The sequence below is a fragment of the Triticum aestivum genome, chromosome 4A (genome assembly GCF_018294505.1).
Source record: "Triticum aestivum cultivar Chinese Spring chromosome 4A, IWGSC CS RefSeq v2.1, whole genome shotgun sequence".
In the NCBI taxonomy this organism is placed as follows: domain Eukaryota; kingdom Viridiplantae; phylum Streptophyta; class Magnoliopsida; order Poales; family Poaceae; genus Triticum; species Triticum aestivum.
In genome coordinates, this window is record NC_057803.1 from 94,814,047 (window position 1) to 94,834,259 (window position 20,213).

Consider the following 20,213-nt stretch of genomic DNA (forward strand, 5'->3'; position numbering starts at 1 on the left):
CAATTGAGTTCGGCGTTAGGAAAAGTAGTGCGACAAAAGAATCCTATGGGTAACTTTGGTATCCGAATACTTACGATCTCCCCGAGGGCTTGGCCCTGGGCAACCTCTCGTCTTCGCTTTCGTCGGCGGCGGTGGAACTGTCTAGAGGGAGAGTCCTTCCCTTCTTGGACCCTCTGGCCTCCCCAGTTGGGGCGGCCTTCCTTTTCTTGTCTCCCCCAGTCAGTGGGGGAGCCTCTTCTTCCTCTTCCTTGTCTTCAGGGGAAGAGTGCGCCGCAGAGTCATCGGACGGTGAGTCCTACGACTCTTGGCATCGGGAACTCTTTCGAGCTCCCTTGGCCTTCTTGGTCTTCTCCGGCACCTTATAAGGGGCCGGAGTCAACATCTTTGCCAGAAGGGCGTCTGTGGGGCCTTCGGGCAAAGGAGCCGGACAGTCGATCTGTCCGGCCATCTTCTACCAGTCCTGTCAAAGGCATGGGAGTTTAGATCCCACATAGAGTCAATCTATATAAAAATAGGTATCCTGTGAAAGGTAAAACAACTTACCGCACTGGCATGGCGCTTCGCGCTGAATCGGTGATCCTCAGTGATGGGGGGAGGGACCTCGGCGCTCTTGAACAACACCCTCCAGGCATTTTCATGAGTCGTATCGAAGAGCCTGTTCAGAGTTCGGTGCTGCGCCGGATTGAACTCCCACAAGGTGAACTCCCGTTGTTGGCACGGGAGTATCCGGCAGATGAGCATAACCTGGACTATGTTGACGAGCTTGAGCTTCTTGTCCACCATGTTTTGAATACATGTCTAGAGTCCGGTCACCTCTTTTGAATTACCCCAGGACAGGCCCTTCTCCTTCCAGGAAGTGAGCCGCATGGGGATGCCAGATCGGAACTCGGGGGCCGCTACCCATGCGGGGTCGCGCGGCTCGGTGATGTAGAACCACCCCGATTGCCACCCCTTTATGGTTTCCACAAAGGAGCCCTCGAGCCATGTTATGTTGGGCATCTTGCCCACCATGGCGCCTCCGCACTCCGCCTGGCGGCCGCCCACCACCTTCGGCTTGACGTTGAAGGTCTTCAGCCATAAGCCGAAGTGGGGCTTGATGCGGAGGAAGGCCTCGCACATGACGATAAACACCGAGATGTTGAGGATGAAGTTCGGGGCCAGATCGTGGAAATCCAGGCTGTAATAAAACATGAGCCCCCAGACGAAGGGGTGGAGAGGGAATCCCAGTCCGCGGAGGAAATGGGTGAGGAATACCACCCTCTCATGGGGCCCGGGGGTGGGGATGACTTGCCCCTCATCTGGGAGCCGGTGCGCGATGTCGTCGGGTAGGTATTCGGCTCTCCTCAGTTTCTTGATGTCTCCCTCTATGACGGAGGAGACCATCCACTTGCCTCCCGCTCCGGACATGATTGGAGAAGGTGGAGATGGAAGTGAGGACTTGGGCGCTAGAGCTCGAGTGTGCAGGAGCGGATGAGCAAAGGAGGAAGAAGGCGTGGATAGAAAGGTGAATCCTTACCCCTTTATATGGGCAGACAAAACTAAGCGTCCCCACTTGCCTGGTAAAACAAGCTTATCCCCCAAGCACCGCAATTGATGGCGCGGTTGGGTTACCCACGCCCGTATTGATGAGAATCCCGTAATAAGGGGACACGATCTCTGCTTTGACAAGACGTGTCGAAAAACTGCCTCGTGTTATGTGCGGGGCTGGTTAAAAGAAACGGTTCGAATAATCACTGGGCCATGATGTAACGTCGTGTTGCCAAAACAAGCCAGCAAATTAGACCTGCGAAAATATTATTCTCTCTACGGTGGAATGTGGAACTTATTTTGCAGGATCGGACACTATCCTCGTATTCAAATTCTTCTGTGATGTATTCGAAGAAGGAACCCACCTTGCAATGCCGAAGACAATACTGCGCGCCGGACTCATAGTCATTGAAGCCTGGTTTAGGGGCTACTGAGGGAGTCCTGGATTAGGGGGTCTCCGAACAGCCGGACTATCTCCATTGGCCGGACTGTTAGACTATGAAGATACAAGATTGAAGACTTTGTCTTGTGTCCGGATGGGACTCTACTTGGCGTGGAAGGCAAGCTAGGCAATACGTATATGGATATCTCCTCCTTTGTAACCGACCTTGTGTAACCCTAACCCTCTTCGATGTCTATATAAACCGAAGGGTTTTAGTCCATAGGACAACAATCACAACATACAATCATACCATAGGCTAGCTTCTAGGGTTTAGCCTCTCTGATCTCGTGGTAGATCTACTCTTGTACTACCCATATCATCAATATTAATCAAGCAGGACGTAGGGTTTTACCTCCATCAAGAGGGCCCAAACCTGGGTAAAACTTCGTGTCCCTGCCTCCTGTTACCATCCGGCCTAGACGCAAAGTTCGGGACCCCCTACCCGAGATCCGCCGGTTTTGACACCGACAGGAAGCATAATATCTCACCCAAAACTAGCAAATCCTACATCCAGCTATATCCATCCTTCAACACATAACCAAGAAACCTTTGGAAATCATTTACCTCAACCTTCGAAAAACATCCGTTATACGAGTTATGGCAATACTCCCGAACTCCCGCCCTAGTATTGGGTGGCGTCGAGGTTATCTCACCAACAACTGCATAAAAGAGATTTTCGATGTCGGCGAAACTCAGGTATTCCAGAACTGCAACGATAAAATTGTGACGACAACACCTCGGAGCTCAACTCCCTGGGACACTGCCACAACCCCTAAATGTCAGGAGGCACCAAGAACAATGTTCTCGTCACAAAACCATCGGAACGATTCCAAGATACCCGCGTGATCCTAAATTTTTTTAGTGAAATTTTAGAAGAGAAGAGTCAAAACTCTATGTCAGGATGCCTCACCAGAGCGACGAAGGGACTCAGGAGTAAAAAGAATCCTACTCTCTGATATAGATAATCCTATAAGACTCAAAACATTTTTCTAGACTCAACAACGCCAGCGATTCGATCAAGCAGGGGGGCTCCTAAGTCGGGGAAGGCTCTGATTACCAACTTGTCACGCCCTCGATGCGGCTATATCTCCCACGTGTCGAAGCACGACTTAGAGGCATAACCGCATTGAAAGCAATGTCGCAAGTGAGGTAATCTTCACAACAACCCATGTAATGAATAAGGGAAAAAGGTACATAGTTGGCTTACAATCGCCACTTCACACAATACATGAATAAAGCATTACATCATCCCAATACAATCAAGGTCCGACTACGAAACCAAAATAAAAGAAGACTACCCCAAATGCTACACAGATCCTCGATCGTCCCAACTAGGCTCCACTTCTGGTCAACTGAAATGATACAACACAAAGAACGAGATCTTCATCGAGCTCCTCCTTGAGCTCGGTTGAGTCACCTGCCCAGTAACATCGGCACCTGCAAACTGGTTTGGAAGTAAACTGTGAGTCACGGGGACTCAGCAATCTCACACCCTCGCGATCAAGACTATTTAAGCTTATAGGTAGGGAAAAGGTATGTGAGGTGGAGCTGCAGCAAGCACTAGCATATATGGTGGCTAACTTACGCAAATGAGAGCGAGAAGAGGAGCAAAGCACGGTCGAGAAACTATGATCAAGAAGTGATCCTAGAACAACCTACATCAAGCATAACTCCAACACCGTGTTCACTTCTCGGACCCCGCCGAGAAGAGACCATCACGGTTACACATGCGGTTGATGCATTTTAATTAAGATAGGTTTCAAGTTTTCTACAACCGGACATTAACAAATTCCCATCTGCCCATAACCGCGGGCACGGCTTTCAAAAGTTCAAATCCCTACAGGGGTGTCCCAACTTAGCCCATCACAAGCTCTCACGGTCAACGAAGGATATTCCTTCTCCCAGGAAGACCCGATCAGACTCGGAATCCCGGTTACAAGACATTTCGACAATGGTAAAACAAGACCAGCAAAGCCACCCAGATGTGCCGACAAATCCCGATAGGAGCTGCACATATCTCGTTCTCAGGGGCACACCGGATGAGCAAGACGTCGGGTAGGCCAGCCCAGAGTTGCCCCTGGTAGCCCCGGACATCGCTCAGTTGGACCAACACTTAGAGAAGCACTGGCCCGGGGGGGGGGGGTTAAATAAAGATGACCCTTGAGCCGGCCGACCCAAGGGAAAGAAAAGGCTAGGTGGCAAATGGTAAAACCAATGTTGGGCCTTGTTGGAGGAGTTTTATTCAAGGCGAACTGTCAAGGGGTTCCCATTATAACCCAACCGTGTAAGCAATGCAAAATCAAGGAACATAACACCGGTATGACGGAAACTAGGGCGGCAAGAGTGGAACAAAACACCAGGCATAAGGCCGAGCCTTCCACCCTTTACCAAGTATATAGATGCATTAATTAAATAAGAGATATTGTGATATCCCAACAAATATCCATGTTCCAAACATGGAACAAGCTCCAATCTTCACCTGCAACTAACAACGCTATAGAGGGGCTGAGCAAAGCGATAACATAGCGAAACAACGGTTTGCTAGGACAAGGTGGGTTAGAGGTTTGACATGGCAATATGGGAGGCATGATAAAGCAAGTGGTAGGTGTTGGGTAACGTAGTAATTTCAAAAAAATTCCTACGCACACGCAAGATCATGGTGATGCATAGCAACGAGAGGGGACAGTGTTGTCTACGTACCCTCGTAGACCGTTCGCGGAAGCGTTATATCAACGCGGTTGATGTAGTCATACATCTTCACGTCCGACTGATCCAAGTACCGAAAGCACAGCACCTCCGAGTTTTGCACACGTACGGCTCGGTGACGTCCTCGCCTTCTTGATCCAGCAAGAGGGGCGAAGTAGTAGATGAGTTCCGGCAGCACGACGGCGTGGTGACGGTGTTGGTGAAGAACAATCTCCGCAGGGCTTCGCCTAAGCACCACGAAAACTATAACGGAGGATAAACTAGAGGGGACGGGGTTGCCGGCACACAGCTTGGTGTTTCTTGATGTGTCTTTGGTGCTAGCCCTGCCCCTCTATTTTTATGTTGAGCCCTGGGGTCGAAACTTGGAGCAAAAGCCTCCTCAAAGTCGGTTTTGCCCGAAAGGCAAGAGTCCTTCTCGAACTCCAGGGCCAGATGCCAGGGTTCCCGGCATCTGGACCCAGACGCCAGGGACCCTGGCGTCTGGCCCCTGGACTCCGCAAAACTCCCTTTTGCGATTTCCAAAAACCTTGTGGGCTTTCCCCTTTGGCCCAAATAAAGTGTTCTCGTACCCAAACATTTCGGGAAACATCCGGAATCCCTTCCGGTGATTTCCGGAACCCTTCTGGTGACCAAACACTATTATCCCATATATCAAACTTTATCTCCGGACCATTCCGGAGTTCCTTGTCATGTCCGTGATCTCATCCCGGACTCCGAACAACATTCGGTCATCAATATACATAACTCATATAGTACTATATCGTCAACGAACGTTAAGCATGCGGACCCTACGGGTTCGAGAACTATGTAGACATGACCGAGACACCTCTCTGGTCAATAACCAATAGCGGGACCTAGATGCCCATATTGGCTCCTACATATTCTACGAAGATCTTTATCGGTCAGACCGCATAACAACATACGTTGTTCCCTTTGTCATCGATATGTTACTTGCCCGAGATTCGATCGTCGGTATCTCAATACCTAGTTCAATCTCGTTACCGGAAAGTCTCTTTACTCGTTCCGTAATACATCATCCCGCAACTAACTCATTAGTTGCAATGCTTGCAAGGCTTATAGTGATGTGCATTACCGAGTGGGCCCAGAGATAGCTCTCTGACAATCGGAATGACAAATCCTAATCTCGAAATACGCCAAGCCAACAAGTACCTTCGGAGACACCTGTAGAGTACCTTTATAATCACCTAGTTATGTTGTGACGTTTGGTAGCACATAAAGTGTTCCTCCGGTAAACAGGAGTTGCATAATCTCATAGTCATAGGAACATGTATAAGTCATGAAGAAAGCAATAGCAACAAACTAAACAATCAAGTGCTAAGCTAACGAAAGGGTCAAGTCAATCACATCATTCTCCTAATGATGTGACCATGTTAATCAAATGACAACTCTTTGTCTATGGCTAGGAAACATAACCATCTTTGATCAACGAGCTAGTCAAGTAGAGGCATACTAGTGACAATCTGTTTGTCTATGTATTCACACATGTATCATGTTTCCGGTTAATACAATTCTAGCATGAATAATAAACATTTATCATGATATAAGGAAATAAGTAATAACTTTATTATTGCCTCTAGGGCATATTTCCTTCAGTCTCCCACTTGCACTAGAGTCAATAATCTAGTTCACATCTCCATGTGATTTAACACCAATAGTTCACATCACCATGTGATTAACACCCATAGTTCACATCGTCATGTGACCAACACCCAAAGGGTTTACTAGAATCAATAATCTAGTTCACATCGCTATGTGATTAACACCCAAAGAGTACTAAGGTGTGATCTTGTTTTGCTTGTGAGAGAAGTTTAGTCAACGGGTCTGCAACATTCAGATCCGTATGTATTTTGCAAATTTCTATGTCAACAATGCTCTGCACGGAGCTACTCTAGCTAATTTCTCCCACTTTCAATATGTATCCATATTGAGACTTAGAGTCATCTGGATCAGTGTCAAAACTTGCATCGACGTAACCCTTTACGACGAACCTTTTGTCACCTCCATAATCGAGAAACATATCCTTACTCCACTAAGGATAATTTTGACCAATTTCCAGTGATCTACTCCTAGATCACTATTGTACTCCCTTAACAAACTCAGGGCAGGGTATACAATAGGTCTGGTACACAGCATGGCATACTTTATAGAACCTATGGCTGAGGCATAGGGAATGACTTTCATTCTCTCTCTATCTTCTGCCGTGGTAGGGTTTTGAGTCTTACTCAACTTCACACCTTGTAACACAGGCAAGAACTCCTTCTTTGACTGTTCCATTTTGAACTACTTCAAAATCTTGTCAAGGTATGTACTCATTGAAAAAACTTATCAAGCGTCTTGATCTATCTCTATGGATCTTGATGCTCAATAGTAAGCAGCTTCACCGAGGTCTTTCTTTGAAACACTCCTTTATGCTTTGCAAAATAATTCTACATTATCTCCGATCAACAATATGTCATTCACATATACTTATCAGAAATGATGTAGTGCTCCCACTCACTTTCTTGTAAATACATGCTTCACCGCAAGTATGTATAAAACTATATGCTTTGATCAACTTATCAAAGCGTATATTCCAACTCCGAGATGCTTGCACCAGTCCATAGATGGATCGCTGGAGCTTGCATATTTTGTTAGTACCTTTAGGATTGACAAAACCTTCTGGTTGCATCATATAGAACTCTTCTTTAATAAATCCATTAAGGAATGCAGTTTTGTTTATCCATTTGCCAGGTTTCATAAAATGTGGCAATTTCTAACATGATTCGGACATACTTAAGCATAGATACGAGTGAGAAACTCTCATCGTAGTCAACACCTTGAACTTGTCGAAAACCTTTTGCGACAATTCTAGCTTTGTAGATAGTACCACTACTATCAGCGTGCGTCTTCCTCTTGAAGATCCATTTAATCTCAATGGCTCGCTGATCTTTTGGGCAAGTCAATCAAAGTCCATACTTTGTTCTTATACATGGATCTCATCTCAGATTTCATGGCCTTAAGACATTTCGCGGAATCTGGGCTCACCATCGCTTCTTCATAGTTCGTAGGTTCATCATGATCTAGTAGCATGACTTCCAGAACAGGATTACCGTACCACTCTGGTGCAGATCTTACTCTGGTTGATCTACAAGGTTCAGTAATAACTTGATCTGAAGTTCCATGATCATCATCATTAACTTCCTCACTAATTGGTGTAGGTGTCACACAAACCGGTTTCTGTGATGAACTACTTTCTAATAAGGGAGCAGGTATAGTTACCTCATCAAGTTCTACTTTCCTCCCAGTCACTTCTTTCGAGAGAAACTCCTTCTCTAGAAAGGATCCATTCTTAGCAACGAATGTCTTGCCTTCGGATCTGTGATAGAAGGTGTACCCAACAGTCTCCTTTGGGTATCCTATGAAGACACATTTCTCCGATTTGGGTTCGAGCTTATCAGGTTGAAGCTTTTGCACATAAGCATCGCAGCCCCAAACTTTAAGAAACGACAACTTTGGTTTCTTGCCAAACCATAGTTCATAAGGCGTCATCTCAACGGATTTCGATGGTGCCCTATTTAACGTGAATGCAGCTGTCTCTAATGCATAACCCCAAAACGATAGTGGTAAATTGGTAAGAGACATCATAGATCGCACCATATCTAATAAAGTACGGTTACGATGTTCGGACACACCATTATAGTGTGGTGTTCCAGGTGGCGTGAGTAGTGAAACTATTTCACATTGTTTTAACTGAAGGCCAAACTCGTAATTTTACTTCTGCGATCATATCGTAGAAACTTTTATTTTTGTTACGATGATTCTCCACTTCACTCTGAAATTCTTTGAACTTTTCAAATGTTTCAGACTTGTGTTTCATCAAGTAGATATACTCATATCTGTTGAAATCATCTGTGAAGATCAGAAAATAATGATACCTGCCACGAGCCTCAATATTCATCGGACCACATACATCAGTATGTATGATTTCCAACAAATCTGTTGCTCGCTTCATTGTTCCGGAGAATGGAGTCTTAGTCATTTTTGCCCATGAGGCATGGTTCGCAAGCATCAACTGATTCATAATCAAGTGATTCCAAAAGCCCATCAACATGGATTTTCTTCATGCGCTTTACACCAATATGACCTAAACGGCAGTGCCACAAATAAGTTGCACTATCATTATTAACTTTGCATCTTTTGGATTCAATATTATGAAAATGTGTATCACCACGATCGAGATCCAATAAACCATTTTCATTGGGTGTATGACCATAGAAGGTTTTATTCATGTAAATAGAACAACAAGTATTCTCTAACTTACATGAATAACCGCATTGCAATAAACATGATCCAATCATATTTATGCTCAACGCAAACACTAAATAACATTTATTTTAGGTTTAACACTAATCCCGAAAGTATAGGGGGTGTGCGATGATGATCATATTATTCTTGGAATCATTTCCAATACACATCGTCACTTCACCCTTAACTAGTCTCTGTTCATTCTACAACTCCCGTTTCGAGTTACTATTCTTAGCAACTGAACTAGTATCAAATACTGAGGGGTTGCTATAAACATTAGTAAAGTGCACATCAATAACATGTATATCAAATATACCCATGTTCACTTTGCCATCCTTCTTATCCGCCAATTACTTGGGGTAGTTCCGCTTCCAATGACCAGTCCCTTTGCAGTAGAAGCACTCAGTTTCAGGCTTAGGTCCAGACTTGGGTTTTTTCACTTGAGTAGCAACTTGTTTGCCGTTCTTCTTGAAGTTCCCCTTTCTTCCCTTTGTCCCTTTACTTGAAACTAGTGGGTTTGTTTACCATCAACACTTGATGCTTTTCTTGATTTCTACCTTCATCGATTTCAGCATCACGAAGAGCTTGGGAATCATTTCCGTTATCCCTTGCATATTATAGTTCATCACGAAGTTCTACCAACTTGGTGATGGTGACTAGAGAATTCTGTCAATCACTATTTTATCTGGAAGATTAACTCCCGCTTGATTCAAGCGATTGTAGTACCCAGACAATCTGAGCACATGCTCATTGCTTGAGCTATTCTCCTCCATCTTTTAGCTATAGAACTTGTTGGAGACTTCATATCTCTCAACTCGGGTATTTGCTTGAAATATTAACTTCAACTCCTGGAACATCTCATATGGTGAGTGGCATTCAAAACGTCTTTGAAATCCCGATTCTAAGCCGTTAAGCATGGTGCACTAAACTATCAAGTAGTCATCATATTGAGCTAGCCAAACGTTCATGACGTCTGCATCTGCTCCTGCAATAGGCCTGTCACCTAGCGGTGCATCAAGGACATAATTCTTCTGTGCAGCAATGAGGATAACCCTCAGATCACGGATCCAATCCGCATCATTGTTACTAACATTTTTCAACTTAGTTTTCTCTAGGAACATATCAAAAATAAAACAGAGGAGCTAAACGCGAGCTATTGATCTACAACATAGATATGCTAATACTACCAGGACTAAGTTCATGATAAATTTAAGTTCAATTAATCATATTACTTAAGAACTCCCGCTTAGAAAGACATCCCTCTAATCCTCTAAGTGATCACGTGATCCAAATCAACTAAACCATAACCGATCATCACGTGAAATGGAGTAGCTTTCAATGGTGAACATCACTATGTTGATCATATCTACTATATGATTCATGCTCGACCTTTCGGTCTCAGTGTTCCGAGGCCATATCTGCATATGCTAGGCTCGTCAAGTTTAACCTGAGTATTCCGTGTGTGCAACTGTTTTGCACCCGTTGTATTTGAACGTAGAGCCTATCACACCCGATCATCACGTGGTGTCTCAGCACGAAGAACTTTCGCAACGGTGCATACTCAGGGAGAACACTTATACTTTGATAATTTAGTGAGGGATCATCTTATAATGCTATCGTCAATCAAAGCAAGATAAGATGCATAAAAGATAAACATCACATGCAATCAATATAAGTGATATGATATGGCCATCATCATCTTGTACTTGTGATCTCCATCTCCGAAGTACCGTCATGATCACCATCGTCACCGGCGCGACACCTTGATCTCCATCGTAGCATCATTGTCGTCTCACCAATCTTATGCTTCCACGACTATCGCTACCGCTTAGTGATAAAGTAAAGCATTACAGCATGATTGCATTGCATACAATAAAGCGACAACCATATGGCTCCTGCCAGTTGCCGATAACTTGGTTACAAAACATGATCATCTCATACAATAAAATTTAGCATCATGTCTTGACCATATCACATCACAACATGCCCTGAAAAAACAAGTTAGACGTCCTCTACTTTGTTGTTGCAAGTTTTACGTGGCTGCTACGGGCTTAGCAAGAACCGTTCTTACCTACGCATCAAAACCACAACGATAGTTTGTCAAGTTGGTGTTGTTTTAATCTTCGCAAGGACCGGGCGTAGCCACACTCGATTCAACTAAAGTTGGAGAAACTGACACCCGCCAGCCACCTGTGTGCAAAGCATGGCTGTAGAACCAGTCTCGCATAAGCGTACGCGTAATGTCGGTCCGTGCCGCTTCATCCAACAATACCGTCGAACCAAAGTATGACATGCTGGTAAGCAGTATGACTTATATCGCCCACAACTCACTTGTGTTCTACTCGTGCATATAACATCAACGCATAAAACCTGGCTCTGATACCACTGTTGGGTAACATAGTAATTAGAAAAAAATTCCTACGCACATGCAAGATCATGGTGATGCATGGCAACGAGAGGGGAGAGTGTTGTCTACGTACCCTCGTAGACCGTTCATGGAAGCGTTATATCAATGTGGTTGATGTAGTCGTACGTCTTCACGTCCGACCGATCCAAGTACCGAAAGAATGGCACCTCCGAGTTCTGCACACGTTCGGCTCGGTGACGTCCTCGCCTTCTCGATCCAGCAAGAGGGGCGAAGTAGTAGATGAGTTCCGGCAGCACAACGGCGTGGTGACGGTGTTGGTGAAGAACAATCTCCGCAGGACTTCACCTAAGCACTACGAAAACTATGACGGAGGATAAACTAGAGGGGACGGGGTTGCCGGCACACGGCTTGGTGTTTCTTGATGTGTCTTTGGTGCTAGCCCTGCCCCTCTATTTATATGTTGAGCCCTGGGGTCAAAACTTGGAGCAAAAGCCTCCTCAAAGTCGGGTTTGCCCGAAAGGCAAGAGTCCTTCTCGGACTCCAGGGCCAGACGCCAGGGTTCCCGGCGTCTGGACCCAGATGCCAGGGACCCTGGCGTCTGGCCCCTGGACTCCGCAAAACTTCCTTTTGCGCTTTCCAAAAACCTTGTGGGCTTTCTCCTTTGGCCCAAATAAAGTGTTCTCGTACCCAAACATTTCGGGAAACATCCGGAATCCCTTCCGGTGATTTCCGGAACCCTTCCCGTGACCAAACACTATTATCCCATATATCAAACTTTATCTTCGGACCATTCCGGAGTTCCTTGTCATGTTCGTGATCTCATCCCGGACTCCGAACAACATTCGGTCATCAACATACATAACTCATATAGTACTATATCGTCAACGAACGTTAAGCGTGCGGACCCTACGGGTTCGAGAACTATGTAGACATGACCGAGACACCTCTCTGGTCAATAACCAATAGCGGGACCTGGATGCCCATATTGGCTCCTACATATTCTACGAAGATGTTTATCGGTCAGACCGCATAACAACATACGTTGTTCCCTTTGTCATCGGTATGTTACTTGCCCGAGATTCGATCGTCGGTATCTCAATACCTAGTTCAATCTCGTTACCGGCAAGTCTCTTTACTCGTTCCGTAATACATCATCCCGCAACTAACTCATTAGTTGCAATGCTTGCAAGTCTTATAGTGATGTGCATTACCGAGTGGGCCCAGAGATACCTCTCCGACAATCGGAGTGACAAATCCTAATCTCAAAATACGCCAACCCAACAAGTACCTTCGGAGACACCTGTAGAGCACATTTATAATCACCCAGTTACGTTGTGACGTTTGGTAGCACACAAAGTGTTCCTCCGGTAAACAGGAGTCGCATAATCTCATAGTCATAGGAACATGTATAAGTCATGAAGAAAGCAATAGCAACAAACTAAACGATCAAGTGCTAAGCTAACGGAATGGGTCAAGTCAATCACATCATTCTCCTAATGATGTGATCCCGTTAATCAAATGACAACTCTTTGTCTATGGCTAGGAAACATAACCATCTTTGATCAACGAGCTAGTCAAGTAGAGGCATACTAGTGACACTCTGTTTGTCTATGTATTCACACATGTATTATGTTTCCGGCTAATACAATTCTAGCATGAATAATAAACATTTATCATGATATAAGGAAATAAATAATAACTTCATTATTGCCTCTAGGGCATATTTCCTTCAGTAGATATCGCAGCATAGGCATAGCAAAAGAGCGAGCATCTAGCAAGCAAAGATATAAGTGATTTCGAGGGTATGGTCATCTTGCCTGAAATCCCATAAGGAAGAAGAACGAGTCCATGAAGAAGACAAACGGATGTAGTCGAACGGATCCTCACAAACGCGACGTTATCGGAACTAACCCGAAGAAGCAACACCGGAAAGAAGCAAACAACATGGTAAACAACCATCACATAAACATGGCATGATGCACAACCAAGTATGATGCATGTCCGGTCTAAATATGCATGACATGGCAAAGTGCAACAACCAAAACTACAAATTAAGTGGAGCTCAATATGCAACGGGTTGCATATTGACGGAACACCACATCAATTATTTAGTTCTCTCTCGGTTAGGTACTCAACAATATTAAATGTTGGTTAGCATGGCAAGAGGTGAAGCATAACAAAACTACACCATCTAAACAATTTAAATGGGGCCGGATATAACAAATAACGAATCTGGTAAATCCCCATATGCCTTAGTAATTTATTGCAACAACAATCTAAACATTTTAATTATTTTTATCATGATGCAGATGACATGTGCAGGTTTATGCAAGTTTTAAGGAAAAGTAGACATGACAAGATATGAGGCATTTGTCGCCATGGCGGAAGAAAAAGGGCTGCCACGGCGGCGAAATGGAAATGTTACCATGGCAACATTCCGGTGATCCGGCAACTCAAATAAGATGCTAGTGCAAAGGAACAAGTGTGGGTGCGCGAAACGTGCAAGAGTGACGGGGAGTGATCCCGGATACCGGGTGTCCCACGAGACAACGGTAACAAGGCAAAAGAGGGGCAACATGCATCAACAATTCGAGCACGGAGCAAGCACGAGCATCTCATACATCACACATGCATTAGTTCACGAGCGGTCGTCTCGGCGGTTATACCTTTCAGAGCGTGCATTATTGGAACGGATCAAGTTCGAAGCGGAGAAGGGGAAGTAGACGTCCTCGGGACTTTCGTAGTGGAAGTAGTCGTTCTCTCACGCTCTAGGGTCGACGGTAGAGGTTCTCGTGATCTCGGCGACAGTAGTGGTACATGTTTATCGGTAGTCGAACATGACGATCCGGAGAGGGTACTTGGCAACATGCACGTCATCGGTAGTTGTACACAATTGTTGTCGGACTTGACGGGTTCGAGGTCTCCGGACGTAGTGGTACATGTTCGTTTTTCGGAGAGGTATATGGCGTTCTTCGGTCATAGGTACTTGACGTTTTGCTACCCGGGTCTTTGGCGACGGTTGTTGTACACATGATGTTGGGGTACTGGTCGGTCCGTCTTGACGAAGTAGATGTACACGTTTCGTAGATGAACTTGGCGTAACCGTGCGATAGTCGAACTTGAGGTGGTCTTGGACCGGGTGATCTTGGTGATACAATGATCGTAGAGGTACTGGGCGATGTTTCCATGAAGCACAAAACGAAGCACCCGCAAATAGAGGTAACCAGTGCCCCGGTGCTCTGTACGCCGGTCGATGCACTTGTGGCCGAGCAGAGGAGGAAACAAGGGCCTCCAGGAGAGGCATGGAGTGGCCTGCGAGGTCGGCCGTGGTGATGGTGGTGCAAGGTAGAGGAGGTAAGGACGAGGCGCGATGGCGAGGAACGCGCCAGAGCATTTGCAGGGCGAGGAAGAGGCCGGCAGGGGCGCGGCAAAACATGGAGGCAGGGCCCTCAGGCTCGAGCGGTGGCTCTGTCTCGGCGAGGCTGGCAAGGCCGAGGCGGCGAGGCCGCAACGCCATGGGGACGGAGGTGGAGGCGAGGTGAACCGCGACGAGAGGAAGGGGAAGACCACGGAGCTCCTGTTGGTGGCAACGAAGAGAGGCGGCGGCTCTCCTGGCAGGAAGCAGCAGGCGATGGCGCTGGTCGTCGATGGTGAAGGAGCATCGGGACCTGGACGGCTTGCCGATGAGGAGGCGCCATGGCGACCAGGTTCACCGGCAGCAACCTCGCGGGCAGAGGAGACTGGCAAGACGCGGTGCTCGGAGGAGGCAAGCGGGAAAATGCCTCAGGCGCTCGGGGCTGCAGAGGCGATGGGAGGAGGGAGCGGGGCTTCTCCCTGGTGCGTTGCGAGGAGAGCGAGAGGAGGGAGAGATGGGGATCGGAGAGAGAGCGAGAGATGGCATCGAGGGCGTGGCGGCGGCCATGGGAACGAGAGAGGGAGAGGGTGCACGTGGGGAACGGGCTAGGGTTAGGATTAGGTGGGGGCGTCTGGGCCTAAAGGGCCGGCCTAGCTAGGAGGCCCAAGAGGCCGGCGGGGATGGACTAGGCCTAGAGAGGCCTGCTGGACTATGCTCTCTCTCTCTCTCTCTCCCTCTTACACTTTAGCAGAAAACATAAGTGAGAACAAAAAAAGAAGAGAGGGTTAGGGAAAGAATTGGAGCATGGGGTTAATTTTCTCAGACTTAGAAAAATGAGCTTAATCCAAGAAAATAGAAGTTAGCACGAATGCAAGATTTAAATTCAAACTCATTTGAATATAATTCAAATAGTTTGGACTAGGACTAAGGTTTAGGAGTGGCCAAAAATGTTGAGAATTTAGGAGGAGCCTCGATAAATGGAGAAAGAATAAATGGCAAGTCTAGAAGGTCAACACTTGAAGGAGAAAAGGCCAAGGGATTTAATATGCAAGTGTGTTAAGGTAAATTTCAAAAGAATGGGTTATTTATCATAGCTCCCTAATATTGGGAGGGTATGTTATGAAAAGAATCACCACGTGAATTCCCTCGGTTTAAATGGATCAAAAATTCATGCCATTTATTTAGTGAGTTTTAAAACGGGTTGCATGATGACATGATGCAATGCACATGATGCAATGAACCAAACAAAACACACGACGAAACCCGGAAACCCTGGAAGGCATCTGAAGCTCCAGTCTTGGGGCGTTACACAGACTCTCTCTCCATAGCCTCAATCCCGAATCCTTCCTGATTTTTCATATTCTCTGCTACTAGATGAGCATCATTGTGATCTGGGATCTTGGGCTTCAACTTACTCAAAACAACAAAATCCTCTTCTTCTTTAGCAGCTTGAGGCACTGGGGCCTTATTCTTCTCCTCAGCAAGGATGTTCCTGGTGCTCCTCTTGGGTTTTGGCTTTGGAGCTAGAGCAGCAGTCTTAGGAGCAGATTTGGGCTTAGATGGAGCAGCCCCTGCCTTAATTGCATCTCCCATAAGCTTTTGAGCTTTGGGTGCTGGTGTTGCATCCTCTTCCTTTTCCTCTTCTTCAGAATCTCTCATAATTGAGGATCTGCCAAAGTACTCTGGCAGTGGTCTTCTTGACCCTTTCATTCCTTTTCTTCTCTGCCACAACCTGTTCTTTGGGTGCAGATACCAAAGTTTCTTGAGTGGATGTTCTGGCCTTTGACATAGAAACTCTCTTGGCAGGAACCTTTGGCTTCATTCCTGGCTTACTGGCAGCAGTTGTGCCATATTCCTTTTTCAGGACTTTCCTCTTTGAGGTGGCCTCTTCCTCAACAGCCACATAGTCCTCATCCTCATAATCTGAGGTTCTCTTCTTTCTGGCCCTGGTGGCTGCCTTAGGCAAGTTGCTGGGTGTACTCCTGCTTCCCTCATCAAAGCTGCTAGAGGGACTAGTGCCCTCACTCATGTTAACTTGCTCCTCAGACTTGTTCTGACTATCACTCTGATCTGACATGATGCAAACACTGACAGCAGACCCTGTGAATAGATTATAGATGAGGTAGAGTAGATGAGCATCACAAAGTACAGAGGTTTTTGCAAAAGAATGAGTTAAAAACTTAGTTTTAGTTTTCCACAGAAAGCATTTCGGATCTACCGATTTGAAAACTTGGTGATACCGAAGCAGCTTTTGGAACCTAAACTAGTGAACTCGGTCAGACCGAGTCCCAGTTTGGTGGCACCGAGACTGCTAGGGTTTCACAAAGTATTGAACTCGGTCACACCGATTTGCAATTCTTGGTCAGACCGAGAATCACATGTGCCATGGCCTTAGCCAAATCTGTGGAACCGATTTCAATAGCTCGGTTGGTCCGAGATAATTTCGGCGGAAACCTAACCCTAAATTTTCAATCCACAACTAAACCACGGAGTGATTTCGCTGGACAGAGTGATCTCAATCATGGCAAGATACATGGCAAAATAATGTGCTAGGAATCGGAGTGAGATTAGCACAAGAATCAAGTCCATACCCTAAGTGCGGCGATGGACCTGGTATGGCGGCAACGACAGAGACGATTTCCGTTGACGACGGTGGAGACCAGCGGCGGGAGGCAGCTAGCGATGAGGAGGACGATCCAGAGACCCAGTGAGGCAGAGCAGGCTGAGCGCGGGCGAAGGGGTTCAGAAAATTTTCCAAATTTCGGCCCGGGGATATATATAGCCTGACCCTGTCGGTATGACCGAGTGGAACAACTCGGTGGCACCGAGATGCATAACTGCAAGCAGTTACTGCAACTCGGTGTGACCGAAAAGTTCAAATCGGTTGCACCGAGATTGAAAACCTAGATCGACTTAGTGATCTCGGTATGACCAAAATGGATGAATCGGTCAGACCGAAACGCACAAAGAAGTTTTGGAAGTTTAAGTCTATGACGAATCGGGGACTCCGAGTGCTCCTCACACAGAGTGGTTCGAATCTGACTTGATCAAACTTTGTGATGTAGCATGAATAGAGTTTGAGACAAGAAAAGCATAGATAGCTAGAGAAGGTTCTTAGGCATTCTTATCCATCCACTTGGCAAAAGAAAAAGGAACCAAACAAGAAAAGCAACAAGTTGATGTCCTCGAATGAGTAAATTATGCAACCAACATGCTCACACAATAAAAGGGCAAATGAAATATGTGGCAAAGCATGCACAACCAATTCTAGCGTCTATCAAGCAATTGGCGATGACTAGGTCATCTATATATGAGTATATTGACTTCGGAGTCAAATGAGAACATTTGATCATAGGTAATACTCATCGTTTAAGCACAAGTGGGGTTACCACTTTTACATAAAGCGTTGTTGTGTTCACACCATTAGAGTTGCTTTAGCTCAATTCTTAGAATAAAGATCCCCCTAAATGTGAATCCCCCCTAAGAGAGTTGTCGATGATGACTTCATGTAGGTGTTGAAGATGTGGATACTCAATGTTGATGTAGATCATTTGGAGCAATCCTTTGGAGTGAGTTGCACTTTCAATACCTACACGGGTTAGTCCCACAAGGAACAAACAAGGATATCCGTAGACATAGAGTGATGCACACACAATATGATGTCTATGAAAGCATTAGGTTACCTTGTCCCTTGTCTTACCAACAAGAGGGTTTGGGACTCCTTGAACTCGTGCAAGATGTGGAAGTTGATTGCACTTGTTCTTGCCAAAATGATAATAGTGAAGTATGTTGGCGGAGTCACCCTCAGGAACTCTCTAGTTCTTCTTCTTCGGGATACACATCATCTTGATGGGAATCCTTGGAGTTGTAGTTGTACTTGATGAAGTAGAACTTGATGTAGTCTTGGGAACCCACTTGACCAAGGCCTTGGGTGCTTCTTCAAATGCATCAATTTCCTCTTGAAGCTTATCCTTGCCTTTTTGCTCGTGGTCTTGTGGTGGAAGATCATCTTGAGCTTGTGTCCCTTTGAAGGAAGTAGGATCATACTTCTTTTGTTGAGGAACAAACTTCGTCTTGGGGTATTGATCTTCTTCCCACTCAACTCCATTGGCATTGAACTTTCGTTCAAAACCAACACCTTGGTTCTTCTGGTGCCTTCCTTGCTTGCGTACAATTTCCTCGAATTGCTTACTCCCGGCAAGGCTCTTGTAAACACCTTTCTCTATAATTCCCTTCAATAAGCTATTTTCTTGCTCAAGTGTAACTTGGCTAAGAGAATCATTAGTGGAATCAAGAGAACTACTAGAAGCAACAACGTTGGATTTAGCATGATTATTGTTACTACTAGAGGAAGAATCTTTCTTGTTCTTGTTACTAGACTTGACTTGAGGCATGTAAGTGGATAAGAGTAAATGCTTGGCAATGTAAGAAGAACTTTTCTTGCGAATATCATCATAGATTGCCTTTAAGAACTCATGCTCTTGCTCAAGGTTGAGCTTTTCAAAACGTAATTTCTCATGAGTCCTTAAAAGTTCTTGATGATCTCCTAAGATAATTTCATGAGCTAACTTAAGAGTGTTTAGTTCTTTAGTTAGAAACTCAATCTTCTCCTTATCATTGTCATTCGTTTTATCTTGATTAGCATGATTGATCGACGTTTCATCATAGTATTCATCACTAGAGTTGTCAACATGTAAATCATCATCACCTAACAAGTCATCTTCATCACTATTGAAATCAACATACTCGGGGTGTGATACCTTTGGGCCTTTAGCCATGAAGCATCTTCCAAGTCCTTCATTTGGTGAATCAAATATGTCATAGGAGTTGGTTGACACAAGTGCTAGACCGGCAACACCTTCATCTTGAGTATATTCGGAGTCGGAGTGATAGCTTCTCTCGGAGTGATTGTCGGAGTCGGAGCCGGATACCCATTCACCAACATGAGCTTGATGTCTTCGTTTTGTGTAGCTCCTTGATGACTTGTCCTTCCTTTCTGAACCCTTGCTTCTCCAGGATGTTTTTCGTTCATAACGATCATCTCTACTCCTTATCTCTCTTGATGGTGATTCTTCTCTTCTACTTCTTCTTTTTGGAGAATCTTCTCTTTTCTTGTAGGGTGCCGTACACTCATTCGAATAGTGTTCGGGTCTTCCACAATTGTAGCAATTTCGCTCTCGACTAGAAGATCTTTTGTCATTGTAGGACCTTGACTTGGAACTTCTCTCTTTACTTCTACTCTTGTAGAACTTGTTGAAGTTCTTCACCATTAGGCTCAATTCTTCATTGAAGGTTTGTTTCTCACTTGATGACATGGGAGCTTCACATGAGGCTTTGTAAGCACCACTTCACTTGTTATGGAGCTCCTCCTTATCCTTGAGTGACATCTAATGAGCAATAATTCTTCCAATGACTTCCGTTGGCTTGAGATCTTTGTAATTGGGCATCATTTGGATCAATGTGCATACGATATCATATTTTCCGTCCAAAGCTCTTAGGATCTTCTTGAT